This window comes from Dipodomys ordii, unplaced genomic scaffold (assembly GCF_000151885.1).
Source record: "Dipodomys ordii isolate 6190 unplaced genomic scaffold, Dord_2.0 Scaffold107, whole genome shotgun sequence".
NCBI lineage: Eukaryota > Metazoa > Chordata > Mammalia > Rodentia > Heteromyidae > Dipodomys > Dipodomys ordii.
Window position 1 is genome coordinate 1,230,798 of NW_012267323.1, and position 15,056 is coordinate 1,245,853.

General features: G+C 44.7%; 2 non-coding genes across 2 annotated transcripts; both read left to right on the forward strand.

The window, feature by feature from the left end:
- Window positions 1–10,869: 10,869 nt before the first annotated feature.
- On the forward strand, window positions 10,870–10,941 carry Trnac-gca. Its single transcript has one exon. It is a non-coding gene; the product is annotated as a tRNA-Cys (tRNA).
- Window positions 10,942–12,075: 1,134 nt separating this feature from the next.
- Window positions 12,076–12,147, forward strand: Trnac-gca. Its single transcript has one exon. It is a non-coding gene; the product is annotated as a tRNA-Cys (tRNA).
- The last annotated feature ends 2,909 nt before the right edge of the window (window positions 12,148–15,056 follow it).

The following is a 15,056-nucleotide window of genomic DNA, read 5'->3' on the forward strand; positions in this document are numbered from 1 at the left end:
TGGTAGAGTGCTAGCCTTGAGCTGAAGAGCTAAGGGACAGCTCCCAGGCCCAGAGTTCAGGCCCCACGACCGGACCCCCCACCCAAAAAAAAGAACATGGTTGTGCAAGCGTCTTTACTGTATCCTGGCTTGTAATCTTTTGGATAAATGTCCAAGAGTGGTATTACCGTATGGCAGAGTAGTTCTGTGTTTAGTTTCTTCCATACTGTTTGGCACTAGTTTATATTCCCAACAACAGTGTAATAGAGTTCCTTTCCTCCCTTCTCCCCCCATCCCTACATCCCCACCAACATTTGTTATTGCTCTTTGTATTCTTGATGATGGCCAATCTGGCTGCAGTGAGATGAAATCTCAGTGTTTTATTTTGTTTATGGTGTCTGCCCTGGGAGTGAACTCATTGTCTGGGCACTATCACTTAGCTTTTTGTTGTTGTTGTTGCTCAGGGCCAGCACTCTACCACTTCAGCCACAGCTACACTACCAGCAGCTTTGGGGCTTCATTGGAGATGGGAGTCTCACAGACTTTCCTGTTTGAGATCCTCAAAGCTTAGCTTCCTGAGTAGCTAGGGTTATAAGCAAGAGCCACTGGCTCCTTGCATCGATGTTGTTTTCATTTGCTTTTCCTTTATGGCCAGATATATTGAGCATTTCTTCATTTTTATTTCTTTTTCTTCTTCCTCCTCTTCCTTCTCCTCCTCCTCTTCTGATGCTGTTCCTGGGGGGCTTTGAACTCAGGGCCTGGGTCCTGTCTCTGAGCCTCTTTGTGCTCAAGGCTAGCGCTCTATCACTTGAGCCACAGCGCCACCTCCAGCATTTTCTGAGTAGTATATTGGAGATAAGTGTCTCAAATTTCCAGGCTTGGCTTTGAACCACCATCCTCAGATCTCAGTCTCCTGATTAGCTAGTATTACAGGCGTGAGCCACCAGTGCCCAGCTCTGAGAAGTCTTTCCTTAGTTCCTTTTGCTCATTTATTAATTGGATTATTGTGGTGGGTGGGGGTGGGGGGCGTTTCTTGAGCTCCTTGTATATTCTAAGTTCCCAGTGTATCTACCTCTCTTGTTGGTGATTGGTGACAAGCAGTAAGCCTGCAACCTCCCATCAACCACACTCTGTAGATCCTAAAGAGGATGTTCAAGTTGGAAAGCCATGAAAGGGAGAGTGGGGGGCGGGGAGACACAACACCGAGGGAGGAAAAGGGAAGGGACTGCTTCATGCTGGGCTGCCCACAGAGTGGATCTGAGGGGACTATTTTCTGCAGCTCCTGAAGTTCCCAGAACCCAGGAAACCTCCCACGATTTCCTCTTGGAGGTGGCTTTGTTTTGCTTGTCCACCTGGTCATTAAGGAAGAGCAAGAAGCCACTGTCTTCAAGGGTTATTGTAATGTAATAGAGATGCTGGCTTTCAATTACCGCCCCCCCCCTTGAGAACAGTGCCAGCTGTCTTCACCCACGCTATATTTTTTTTGCCAAGAGCCTTATTATTTCATCCATGTTATTTAGTTTTCTGTGCCTTAAAAGTGCCAGCTGGAGCCCTCCCCCTCCCCCTCCCCCCACACCTAGGCACCACGTTGCATAGACAATGAGAGAAAATGACCCAATGCCTTTGAGTTGTTTCTGACCTTATAAGAAATTCATTCCAGGGGCTGGGAAGGTGGCTCAGTGGTAGAGCGCTTGCCTTGCATGCCTGAGGCCCTGGGTTCGATTGCTCAGCACCACATAAGCAAAAAGAAAAAAGCCGAGTGGTGCTATGGCTCAAGTGGTGGAGTGCTAGCCTTGAGCTGAAGAGCTGAGGAACAGTGCCCAGGCCCAGAGTTCAGGCCCCACCACCGGACCCCCCCCCAAAAAAAGAAATTCATTCCAAAGCCAGGTGCGGGTGGCTCACGCCTGTCATTCTAGCTACTCAGGAGGCTGAGAGCTGAGGATCATGGTTTGAAGCCAGCCCGGGGCCAGGAAAGGCCATGAGACTCTTATCTCCCATGAACCACCAGAAAACTGGAAGTAGTGCTATGGCTTAAGTGGTAGAGCACCTGTCTGGAGCATAAAAGCTCAGGGACAGCACCTAGATCCTGAGTTCAAGCCTCATGACTGACAAAACCAAACAAAGCAACAACCCCCTCCCCTGTCCCCGACAAACAAAATGACAACCAAACCCTCAATCCCAGGACAGAAGTGATGGGGGGTAGATTGGCAGTTCATATGAAATGATGGATACTTGTGGGCTCATCGTACTGTCCTCTCTTGCTTTCTATTTGTTTGGAAATACGTGGGGGTGAAACTGATCAAAGTACCTGGTATGCATGCACAGAAATATCACAGCGTGACCCCCTCCCAGAGTGCGATTTAATTTACGTTAATCAAAAAAAGGGGGGGGGAGAAAAAGGAATTTCTCCATGACTTTTTAAAGTGTAAAAAAGTGAATTGCACCATGACTTTTTTCCTGGCAGAGAAACTCAGTCTCTTGTGGCCTACAAGCGCCATCTAGGGGACCTCTCTGGGAAATTTCCTCATAGAGAGGATGGGCCCTATGGCCAGAAAGAACAGATCTCTGTATAACAAGCCAGTTCCGCAGAAATGGACCAGACTGTCAAGTTCAGGAGGTCTGTATCTCCATAGATTGTGTAATTAATAAAAATAGATAGCCAGGGTGCTGGTGGCTCATGCCTGTCATCCTAGCTACTCAAGAGGCTGAGATCTGAGGATCTAAGTTCAATGCCAGCCTGGGCAGGAAAGTCCATGAGACTCTTATCTCCAATAAACCACTAGAAAACAAGAAGTGGTGCCATGGCTGAAGTGGTAGAGCGCTTGCCTTGAGCTGAAGAGCTGAGGGACAGTGCCCAGGCCCAGACTTCAAAACCCCACAACTGACCAAAAAAAAAAAAAAAGATAATGTACAGAGGGGTTACAGTTGCATAAGTCAGGTAATGAGTCCATTTCCTTTTGGACAATGTCCCCCCTTCCCTCGCTCTTTCTCAGTTTTTCCCTCCTGTCCCCAAAGCCTTATTTTCAGATAACCATTGATCAATCTATCCCTTCATCTACTCATCCCATCCATCATACCCTCTTATTTAGGTGGGTTCTTCCCGAAAGATCTCTAGAAGCAACTCCTTCTTTAGGCTTGAAGGCTCACTTGGAGCTGAGCAGCAGCCTTGATTGAATCACCAGCCAATTCTGGAGACACCCACATGGGTGATTTACATCTCGAGGGAACTCCCCAACATGGGGAGTTCCCATCTCATGATCAGTCTTCCCGGAACAGGAAATGCTTTATTACGAGGCCGTTCATAATATTAATCATTGCGACTCCTCGTTCAAGAGGACTGACAACATACCTGTTTACCCCCCTGTCCCAAATTCTCTTTGCATCAATGAAGAATTAGATCCAATTAAGCACCATTGTAACATGTCTCGTTTCATACCACACCCATTGAATTCTCACAGCACACTGGGGAAGAAGGGAGTTGACATTTAGAGAAGGAAGCAAAACCCTAGAGAGCCCTTCCCGCTTATCCAAGTTTAAGGCTCTACCTGGGAGGAATTGATACCTCAAACCTAGATCATGCCCAGAATTGCTTCATTCAGAGCTCTTGTCTGCCAGAGCTAGTGTGGGGGGGGGAGGGGGGAGCGTGCATGTGCGCTCGCCAGTCCTGGGGCTTGAACTCAGGGCCTGGGCTCTGTCCCTGACCTTCTTTGACTCAAGGCTAGCACTCTAACCTCTTGAGCCACAGCTCCACTTATAGGTGTGTTTGGGGTTTTTTTGGGTAACTGATTGGAAATAAGAGTCTTATGAGACTCTCCTGCCTGGGTTGGCTTTGAACCTTGATACTCAAATAGCTAGGATTACAGGCATGGTCCACCATCACCCAGCTGCCAGAGATACTTTTGTTTTGTAGGTCCCACTGGAGTGGGCTTGGATTCAAACTGCCCTAAAAAGAATGTGTTTTATTTTATTTTATTTATTTATTTATTGGCTAAGAATTGTTCCTTTATTTCCTTGGTGAAAGCATTACTCAGAAATATCTGTTTCTTTTTCAAAAAATATAATATATATTTAATATTATATAGTATATATAATATATTATAGTATCTATATATGTATATATATATATATATTGTCAGTTGTGGGGCTTGAACTCTGTGTCTGGGTGCTGTCTCTCAGATCTTCAGCTCAAGGTGAGCGCTCTACCACTTGAGCCACAGCACCATTTCTGGTTTTCTGGTGGTTCATTGGAGATAAGAGTCTCATGGACTTTTCTTGCCTGGGCTGGCTTTGAATCATGATCATCAGGTCTTAGCCTCCTGAGTAGCTAGGATGACAGGCATGAGCTATCAGCATCTGGCTCTTTCTTTCTCTCTCTCTCTCTCTTTCCTTCCTTCCTTCCTTCCTTCCTTCCTTCCTTCCTTCCTTCCTCCCTCCCTCCCTCCCTTCTTTCCTTCCTTCCTTTCTTCCTTCCTTCCTTTATTTCTTCTTCCCTCCCTTCCCTCCTTCTTTCTTTCCTTCCTTCCTTCCTTTATTTCTTCTTCCCTCGTTCCCTCCCTTGCTCCCTCGCTTCCTCCCTCCCTCCCTCCCTTCCTTTCCTTCCTTCCTTCCTTCCTTCCTGCCTGCCTGCCTTCCTTCCTTTCTTCCTTCTCCCTCCATTCCTTTCTTTCTTCCTTCTTCCTTCCTTCTTCCTCTCTCTCTCTTTCTTTTTGTGAGAGCCCTGGGCCTGGAACTCATGTCCTGGACCCTTTCTCTGAGCTTTTTCTCTCAAGGCCAATGCTTTGCCCTTTGAGCTCCACTTCCAGGTTTTTGACTGTTAATGGGATATTAGAGTCTCACAGACTTTCCTGCCCGGGCTGGCTTTGAACCTGAGTCCTCAGATCTCAGCCTCCTGAGCAGCTAGGATGACAGATGTTGTGAGCCACTGGCACCTGGCATGCCATTAGAGCGAATGATGTTTGCAACTTGCATTTACACTTCACATTTCTTGTCTCCATTGGGATGACAGTGGCCTGGGATAGGCCCAAGTATGGGGCATTGAATGTCCACGAGGTCAGAAAACAGGTGTCTATCTGGTTACCCAGAATGCAATCTTCTCCTTACAAGCTTGATATGGCTAAAGTGATGTACAGGAACATCAAACATACTTTTTGTTGTTTTTCTTCTCTAATCCAACCAAAAACCAACTTGGTGACATTTGAATGATTGCATAACAAAACTTCGTGGCTTATATGTCCTAGGGTAACCATTTGGTGATTGAATGACCAAAATGAGACCAAGAAATAACTGGCGAATGGTTGGAGAAGAAGAGGGGAAACACAGTATCCAGAAAGAGACTGCTTCCTGGAGGCGGTGGTGATTAATTTTTACTTTAAATTTCTCCTTTTTGTTTTTCTTCCTCCGGGCATGTGCTGCAAATCAGTAGTGGAGGAGCAGCTCTGACTATATTTGCTGGGAGCAGATGTCCACACTAATTTGGAATGTGAAGCGGCTGAACCCCATACAAGGCAGCACAAGGAAATAGGAGAAGAGGCCGATGAGGTTTGTCAGGCAAATTAAATCTCTACAAATCCTCCGGCTTCTGAAAACTATTTGTGGAACCTGCAAAATTCTGAAAGTAGGGCAGCTTTTTATAACCAAAAAATTATTTTTGGATTTCAAAGTTTCTATCTAGGATTGAAACTTTTTTTTCCCTTCTGATCTGCTACTTACTCTCTCCCCCTCCCTTTTTTTTTTTTTGTAAGTTTCCTGGAAAGTAAAAGTAACATCAGTGAAAGTGAAGCAAGTTTTTTTTTTTGTTTTTTGTCAGGCCTGGGTCTTGAACTCTGGGCCTAAGTACTGTCCCTCAGCTCTTCAAGCTCAAGGCCAGTGCTCTACCACTTGAGCCACAGCACCACTTCTGGTTTTCTGGTGATTTATTGGAGATAAGAGTCTCAAGGACTTTCCTGCCCAGGCTGGCTTTGAACCTCCATCCTCAGATCTCAGCCTCCTGAGTAGCTAGGATGACAGGTGTGAGCCACCAGTGCCCGGCAGGTTTTTTTTTTTTTTAAACCAAAAACAAACACATAGGGCCTTCTAGAAGCTGGGTCAATCTATCACCAGGCTTCATTTGAAATTTTGCATGCCAACCCTGTGAAACTGAAGAACCAGAATGCTTAGCTGTAGGATTTGCCATCTGTCAATTTCTATTATTTATTTATTTATTTTTCTTCTCCCTAATCATACCACCCACCTGCCTGGCTTTGCTACATGGCCTTGTACAAATGTCGGGCTCGCTCGATTCTCAACTGATAACATCCAGGCTCTCAGGTCAGGGAACAGGAGCCTGTCACCAGAAGGTTATTTCACATCGTCCCTCCCACGCTCCCTTTCTCATCTGCCACTGGCTTTGCTGCCCTCCCTTCTAGAACTTCACTGTGGCATAACACATCGGTGCTTCATGTGAGGGAAATGGTGACAGCCTTGGCTTGAAGCCTGTGACAGGGGACAGAGGGGCTCCCCTCATTTCCCAGATGGTATGTCAGATGACACTGGGGTGGAGGGGGGGAAGGTAGGGAATTTCTTCCTTCTTTGAAGGCTTGCGATTTCCAGCTGGGAGAGCATTGAGTGTGGAGGAAGAGGAGGAAATAGGGACTGACCAGGAAGTGTGAGCCGGTAGGGGGATGATATTGTTGGGGACGCATGGTCCCCTCCTCCCAGGGAATCCTAACTTGAAGAGAGAGAGAGAGAGAGAGAGTAGGGGGCGGCTGGTGCCATGGTTGGTTTGGAATTCCCCCAGATGATGCTGAAGGTCTGCCCACAGAGAAGCTTTGTCATCCACTGGTCCTTGGTCCCTGTTCTAGACCCACAGCAAGCTGGAGATGTGATAACACACAAGACAATAATGACAATGACACAAGCCTGGCCAGTCATGTTGCCTAGGGTCAGGTGTTCAAGCTCCGGCTTCCTTTCCCCTCCTTCCTGCCTAATCACCACTGTGTCATTACAGTCTTGTGTGTCCTTTATGTGTGCGTGTGTGTGGGGGGGTGTTCACCCAGGAGGCAGTGCAGTTGGTTGATCATTGGCTGATCAGAGCTGCAGAGAGGAGAAGTGAGGAGAGGGACGGGATCTTAGAATCGTGTTTGCCCGCAGAAATTCTTCAACAGGCTTGAAAAGGACTGAGGACCCCCAATGCAGTACCATCTCCAGTACCATTGTAGGTGTGAGGTAGCAGAATTCCCTAAGTGGTTATGGATCTGCTAGCTGACAGGGAATCTAGGCTGGTGGTTTCAGGGGAGGTCAACTTGGTTCATTCACCTCCCAATAGCTATCTATCACACTCATGGATTTTGCACACATCAGAAATTTGGAAAGGAAGCAGCAGGGATGTTATGTCGTCTGGTCCACCTGGTCTAGGGCCCCAGCTGGGAAGACTGAAGGGTGGGGGAGGGGTAGGGAAGTGACTCAGCAGGTACTCAAGGCATCTTCTTGTAGTAACTTACTGGGAGAATTGTTAACCTGGATACCCGCACAGAGACTGGCCACAGGGAAATAATGCAGCTGCAAAACCCTTAGCAGACTTCGTCACTCCCTGGCTTTTCCGTGCAACAGCTTGAGCTTCCTCCTAGTATGGCTGGCTAGAATCCAAAAGCAAGAATCCTCACAGTAGCAGGCAGGAGTAACATGTTCCCTCCCAACTTAAACTCAGAAACCATCTCAGCATGATTTCAGCCGTATCACCTGCTGTAGGATTGTCATACAGAAGCCAGGCACTGGTGGCTCACACCTGTCATCTTAGCAACTCAGGAAGCTGAGATCTGAGGATTACGGTTCAAAGCCAGCTTGGGTAGAAAGTCCAAAGTGAGACTCTCATCTCCAAGTGAACCACCAGAAAAGTGGCGGAAGTGGCCCTGTGGTAGAGCACTCGGCCTTGAGCAGAAGAAGCTCAGGGACAGCACAAAAAAAAAAAAAAAAGTTACCATATAGAATTTACTGATGATTTTTTTGGTGAGAGAAAGATTGAAGACACCGGATGCTGTGAAATACTGTAATGCACATATGGAATTCCTTTACTGAGGTCAGTACCATGATCTCAGTTGAGGTGATTTCCCATGGTTCTTCATGGGAGATGAAGAATCTGGGGCCCTTAGTTTCACCCTTTTCGGTTCTTTTTCTCTGTCCTCAAAAGATATGGACCCCTCCCTCCCCCCCCAGGTGGTACAAGGAAATCTGGGATGGGAAGATTTGGGGTAGGCCAAAAAAAAAATGCCTTCAGAATTCCACCTTGAATTCTTTTCCATGTAAACTTGAAAAGTAGGGTTTTCTAGGGCACATGATATTTCTCCAGTTTTAGCTTTTGGAGGAATCTACACACTGATGTCCAATGTACAACAAAGCCCCAATCCTACTCTCTTTCATAGAAGGAAACAATTTTTCTTTTTTTTTCTTTTTTGTTGGTTGTGGGACTTGAACTCTGGGCCTGAGTGCTGTCCCTCAGCTCTTCAGCTCAAGGCTAGTGCTCTACCACTTGAGCTACAGCACCACTTCTGTTTTTTTTCTGGTGGTTTATTGGAGATAAGAGTCTCACGGAGTTTCTTGCCGGGGCTGGCTTTGAACCACGATCCTCAGATCTCAGCCTCCTGAGTAGCTAAGATTATAGGCCTGAGCCATTGGTGTCTGACCAATTTTTCTTTTTTAACTGCAGAATAATCTAGGAGGAAATTAGGGTAACATTAGGCTGGTCTTGAATTTTGTGGGCATTATAAGAACATAAACTCTTTTTTTTTGTTGTTGTTTTCTTTTTTTTTCTGTGTTGGACTTTACCTGAATCCTTCCACCTAGATTAACCATTTTCTGATGGCCATATATGTACTATCTGACCTGATCCTCAATACTCATTAGTTATCAGTGCTAGAAAGGATTTAGGAGATTTAATTACAACACACCCATTTTGCAGTTGAGAAAACTGGATGGAAAAATGAGAATTCAGTTAAGAAGTACTGTCTTAATAAAATGGGGGAGGAGAGAGAGAGGGAGGCTGGGAAGTTGGCTCAGGGGTAGAGTGCTTGCCTTGCACGTATGAGGCCCTGGGTTCGATTCCTCAGCACCACATAAGCAAAAAAGCCGGAAGTGGGGCTAAGGCTCAAGTGGTAGAGCACTAGTCTACAGCTGAAGAGCTGAGGGACAGCACCCATGCCCAGAGTTCAGGCCCCACAACCGACCAAAAAAAAAAGAATAAAAGGGGGGGAGATGCTCTTTTAAAGTTATTGAAAATATATCTCTCCAGCTTTACTGAGATAGAATTGACAAGAGATGGCGAACACAGCACCTTAGACTTCAAATTTCTTTCTGTCTCTTTTTCTCCCTGGTGAGAATATTTAGGATCTACTGTCCTAGCATTTTTTTGTTTTTGTTTTTGTTTGATGGTGCCCGTCCTGGGTCTTGAACCCAGGGCCTGGATGCTGTCCCTGAGCTTTTGTGCTCCAGGTTAACCCTCTACCATTTGAGCCACAGCTCCACTTCTGGCTTTTTGCTGGTTAATTGGAACGAGCCCAGGCTGGTTTTGAAACTGTGATTCTCAGATCTCAGCTAGGATGACAGACCTGAGCCACAGAAGCTGCTCCCCCCTTTGCGTATGTTTAGTATACAAAGTAGCATTGTTATTAGTTTGTTGGCCTATAGTACATTAGATTTACATTGCTTATCTTATCATGGGATGTTTGTAAACTTTGACTACCAACGACTCCCTGTTCCTCTTTGTACTCAAGGTATGGACCTGGAGTCTGAGCCTTATTCCCAGTCTTTCAATCTGTATGTTTTGGTCTGCAAAAATAGCTGGTATAAATGATCCCTGAATCCCTTTCAGCACTGCAGTTCTTGGGGTGTGTGTGTGTGTGTGTGTGAGAGAGAGAGAGAGAGAGAGAGAGAGAGAGAGAGAGAGTGTTCTGGGGCTTGAACTCAGTACACGGGCACTGTCCCGCGGAGCTTCTTTTTTGTTCAAGGCTTAGTGCTCTATCACTTAGAGCCTGAGCTCAGTTTCCAGCTTTCTGGTAGATAATTGGAGGTAAGAGAGAGAATATAATGTGTGAAGTCTAGAAATACAGGTTGCTGTTACTGTGGTTGTGTTTGGCAGTGGAAGGGGAATTCTGGGGCTAGGCCTGGGCAAACTAATTTTGTTTGTTGAAGAAGAGACTCCTTTTTTTTTTTTTTTGGAAGCCTTCTTTGTTTGCATCAAATGACCTTTCAGCATTGGCAATACTCCAAGTTTCTGGCAAGTTCCGTTACATAAGCATGCTCACTGACCATCTGTTTTGCATCTGACTTCTCTCTCTCTCTCACACACACACACACACACAACCATCTTACCGTGATGGTTTTGGGAAAAAACTCTCTCACACACATTGTTATTGAGACATTTATATTTTTCTAGAGTCGGGTGAATGCAACACCTGTCTAGGGGGAGAGGGGTGATATCTGAGTTCAGCTCCATGGGGTCCTGGGGGGGGTGTGGAAGGGGAGGAGGTAGACCAAGAATCTCAGGTGCTAGAATCCTAGACTAAGGAGACCATGGGAGGAATTGAAGCATCTCTTACCTTCTTCTAATGCGACTGCTCTCTGTGGAGAATCTGCTCTTTAAAAGAAAAAAAACAAAAACAAAAAAACCTGGAAACTGAGGTTTGCTCCCCTGTGAACGAGGATGGATGGAAACGAGGTTCTGGATCCTAGCAACCTGAAGGGTTTCTTGGTCTCTGAATTGAGTGCTTTGGAATCCTGTCCTTTTAAAAACTTGTAATACTCAAGGCTCCTTCCAGGGAGCAGCAATTCTCTGCCATGATAGCGTCTCTGAGTCACCACAGGCTTTTACAAGCACGATTCAGAGAGACAGATAGGCTAGGAAAACAGGCCTGCCTCACTGGGGGTATAGCTCAGGGGTAGAGCATTTGACTGCAGATCAAGAGGTCCCTGGTTCAAATCCAGGTGCCCCCTGTGTGTTCTTGCTATTTTCTTTTCTTTCTTTTTTCTTTTTGCCTTGAAAGAATCTGGTTTGCCTTTTGCCTTTATAGCATTATCTCTCTCTCTCTCTCTCTCTCTATCTATCTCTATCTATAAACTATCTATCTATTATCCTTATAGCATATAACTATGGCTCATGGCTGACTTGTGGGTATATGTTTTAGAACCTGGCACCTTGTGAGTTTCTAGTACCTTTGAGCTATGATTATTATAGCCAAGTCAAATAGGTAGAGATGTAGGTCAGAGCCGGAAGATGACAAGGTTAATTTGTGGTGGTGGTGGGAAATACTGGATTTGAAATCTGGGGTTCCCACTGGGCCTGAGAATGGAGAAGCTGAGGGAGAGGTTGTGTGGGTCCCAGGAAAGCCCTGGCTTGGGTCCCATCCTGGGCCCCCGGTAACTGACAGCTCCTTGTAAAGAGAATTTGTTACAGTGACGGAGATCTCTGACATTCTTCTTCCAATCTTCAAGATAGCCAGATGGAAAATGTTCTGGTTGAAATCCATGGAACTAGAAATCAGAGGTGTTTAAAAAAAGTGAATGTGGGGGGCCTTTAAAAAATGTTTCTCCATAAGATTCCCCCTCTCCCCATTTGTCCTGGTTTTTGTTCTACAATGCTGGAATTGAACCCAGGACCTTTGGCACACACTAAGCAAGTACTCTACCACTCAGCCATATTCCCAGCCTGAAGTCCTCTGGGAAAATCTGCTGAAACCAGGCACCCTGTATAATGCATGCATGTCACGCGGTATTTATTTGCTTACAATCTCAGAACAGAATGTGAACTTCTGAAGCCTATTTGAGGACAGCCGGTGAAGCTTCCCTTCCTCATCTGAGGCTGTCGGAATCTAGCGCCTTGATACTTGAAACCACCATTGATTCACTTGGGACCCTTTACAAGGTGGAAAAATGACACTGAGGACACAAGCACTGGGTTTTCAGTGGCAGGAAGAAAATAGATACATATGCATGTTCTGAGAAAAGCATGCATGGCGTGGCTGGACAAGAATTGAAGTGGGGAGGCCTGGCAAGACACAAAAGCTACTTTATGAGGTGTGGAGGTAGGCCGTAAAAGTACACATTCGTAGCTGGCCTGTCTCAGCAGAGGGGGGTATAGCTCAGTGGTAGAGCATTTGACTGCAGATCAAGAGGTCCCTGGTTCAAATCCAGGTGCCCCCTGTGGTAGATTTTTGCAGCTCACAGGAAGTTCAGTGAAAGTTCTGGACTTAGAAGGGTGGGGGTGGGAAAAAAATTCCTAAAAGTCCTAGATTCAGATAAGGCAAAATCTAGAGCTCAAAAAATCCGAGGAGAAGAGGGAACAGGATACGCTAAGCAAAAGGAAAGAAATGTGTATATCAGCTGAGGTGGAAGAAATGGTGGTACTGTCAAACCTAACAGATAGTGATAATACAGCTTGCCTCATGAAGGTTGGAATGTGTTTGTGAGTCTAAGTAGCACCATCCCACAATACCGTGAAATGTGTGAAATTTATATAATCACTTAATCTCCATAAAAAATTTATTTTCAAGCCAGGCGCCGGTGGCTCACGCCTGTCATCCTAGCTACTCAAGAGGCTGAGATCTGAGGATTGAGGTTCAAAGCCAGCGCGGGCTGGAAAGTCCATGAGTCTCTTATCTCCAGTGAACCACTCAGAAAGCTGGAAGTGGCGCTGTGGGTCAAGTGGTAGAGCACCCTCCTTGAGCTGAAGAGCTCAGAGACAGCGCCCAGACCCAGAGCTCAAGCCCCATGACTGATAAAAACATAAAATTTATTTTAAAACAAAATCTGAGGAGGACTGACTCAGAGATACAGTCCAGCCCATTCATTGCCTCCTACCACAAACTCAAGCCCAATGAAACCCTGAAGCACTCAGAGACAGACTCTCCATGCACCCTTCCCCTCTCCCTCTGTCTGCCTTCAACCCCACCTCCCTTCCTGGTCTTCATGTGGTGAAGCTCAAATCAGTTGTTCCAAAGAGTTAACCTGCTGGGCTCCATCCCTCACACACCACAGTAGACTAGTTAGTTTGCTCGCGCATATATATGTCTGCAGTGCTGGGTATATTTTCATAGATGCTTACAATTTAGATCTAACTTCCATGTATGCGAGAAAACCTTTTGTCTCTCTGAGCCTGACTTCACCTAGCATAATTCCCGCCCCCTCCCCCTAGTCCATCCACTTCCTTGCAAATGATATAATACTGTTCTTCCTAATGGATGAGTAAAATTCATATATACTCATATAGAAGTATAAATATATCATATGATGTATTATGCAAATATATTCACATATAAATATAATGTTATATAACATGTAGATATAGTCATGTATAAATATAATATATTATGTAAATATATGCATATATAAATATAACATTTATATATAAGTATATATTTATTATGTAATATTATATACTTATATATGTATAGATGTACATATTATATCATACATTATATATTATAATTATATAGTGTATATTATAATATATCATATAATGATATAATGATATATTATATATTACATATATTATATATAAATATATAAATGTATATAAATATATAGGATATAGATATGTGTCACTGCCAGCATTTGTTGTTTGTCATATTGTTGATGGTATTCTTGACTGAAATGAGATGGAATCTCTATGTTTTTTGATTTGCATTTCCTTGATGGCCAGAGATGTGGAACATTTTCTTCATATGTAGCTTGGGCCCATTTTTATTCCCGAGACGTCTCTATGTATCTCCTTGGACCCTTATGTATGAATGGAGCTATTTCCTTTGGTCAGAGGTATAGCTGGCAGAGGTCTTCTTCCATTCCAGAGGCTGTGCTGTCTTTTTTACTAAGTCTTCACTGTGGGGAAACTTTGCAGCTTGGTGATGCAGTCCCCTTGCTCAATTCTCTCTCTTGTTTCTGAGTCTCTAGAATTCTCCACCCCCCCCCCCAACCCCCTTCCATAAAGTTCTTGCTTCTGGTAATAAGTTCTAATCTTTCTCCTTCCTGTATTGGTTTCAAGGTTTTAGGTTGCATTCGAAACCAGAACATCAGCCTGATATAAGTGTTGTTTTTTTTTGTTTATGTTTTTTGTTTTTTGGTTGGTCATGGGCCTTGAACTCTGGGCCTGGGTGTTGTCCCTCAGCTCTTTTTTTTTTTTTTTAAATTTGTGAACATACTGTACAGAGGGGTTACAATTACATGGGCAGGATAATGCGTACATTTCTTACCAAGCATTGCAGCCTCCTCCTTTTGTTTACCCTTCACATCCCTTCCCAGCCTCCCCCCTCCCCCTCAATCCCAACCCTTCTCCTTCCTCCCCCCTTCCCCCCCCAACCGACGTTGTAAAGCTCATTTTCGACATGACAACTTGTACTTCTCGTCCACCTGTATCCTTAAACAACTGTTTTTTCCCCCTCTCCTCCACAAGTTATACTGACATCAAATATAGTGAAAGCAGGGGTTATACTGTGGGGGAGGGACATACAAAGCAACAAAGAGATAATCTTATAAATGCGTTAGAAACACATGTATGAAAGAAAAAACATTAAAATACATATCTAAGGGTTCATTTTCCTGACATCACATTATCTGACTTTTTCCACTTGACTCATACATATACTAGATATTGCAAATAAGGGAAACCATGTGTCCCTCAGCTCTTTAGCTCAAGGCTAATGCTCTACCACTTGAGCTACAGCGTCACTTCCGATTTTCTGGTGGAGATAAGAGTTTCAGGGAGTTTCCTGCCGGAGCTAGCTTTGAACCGTAATCATCAGATCTCAGCCTCCTGAGTAGCTAGGATTACAGGCGTGAGCCACCAGCACCCGGCTCTGATATAAGTTTTAAAATAGCTACACACCGATTCCTTTTCTTTAATGACTTGTTCACAGTATTGACTATTCTACTTTTTTTTTTCCTTCTTCTATAAAGTACATCAGTTGGGTGGCTTGGTGTCTGTCGATCATATGGATCATTAAAATGTCCATAAATAATATGTTGGGAATTTCTATTGTCAAGTTTTCTATCCAAGTATAATTGGCTTAACATTCTACAGAGCTAGACAGGCTCTCTAGTCCTTGGGTCAGTTACAA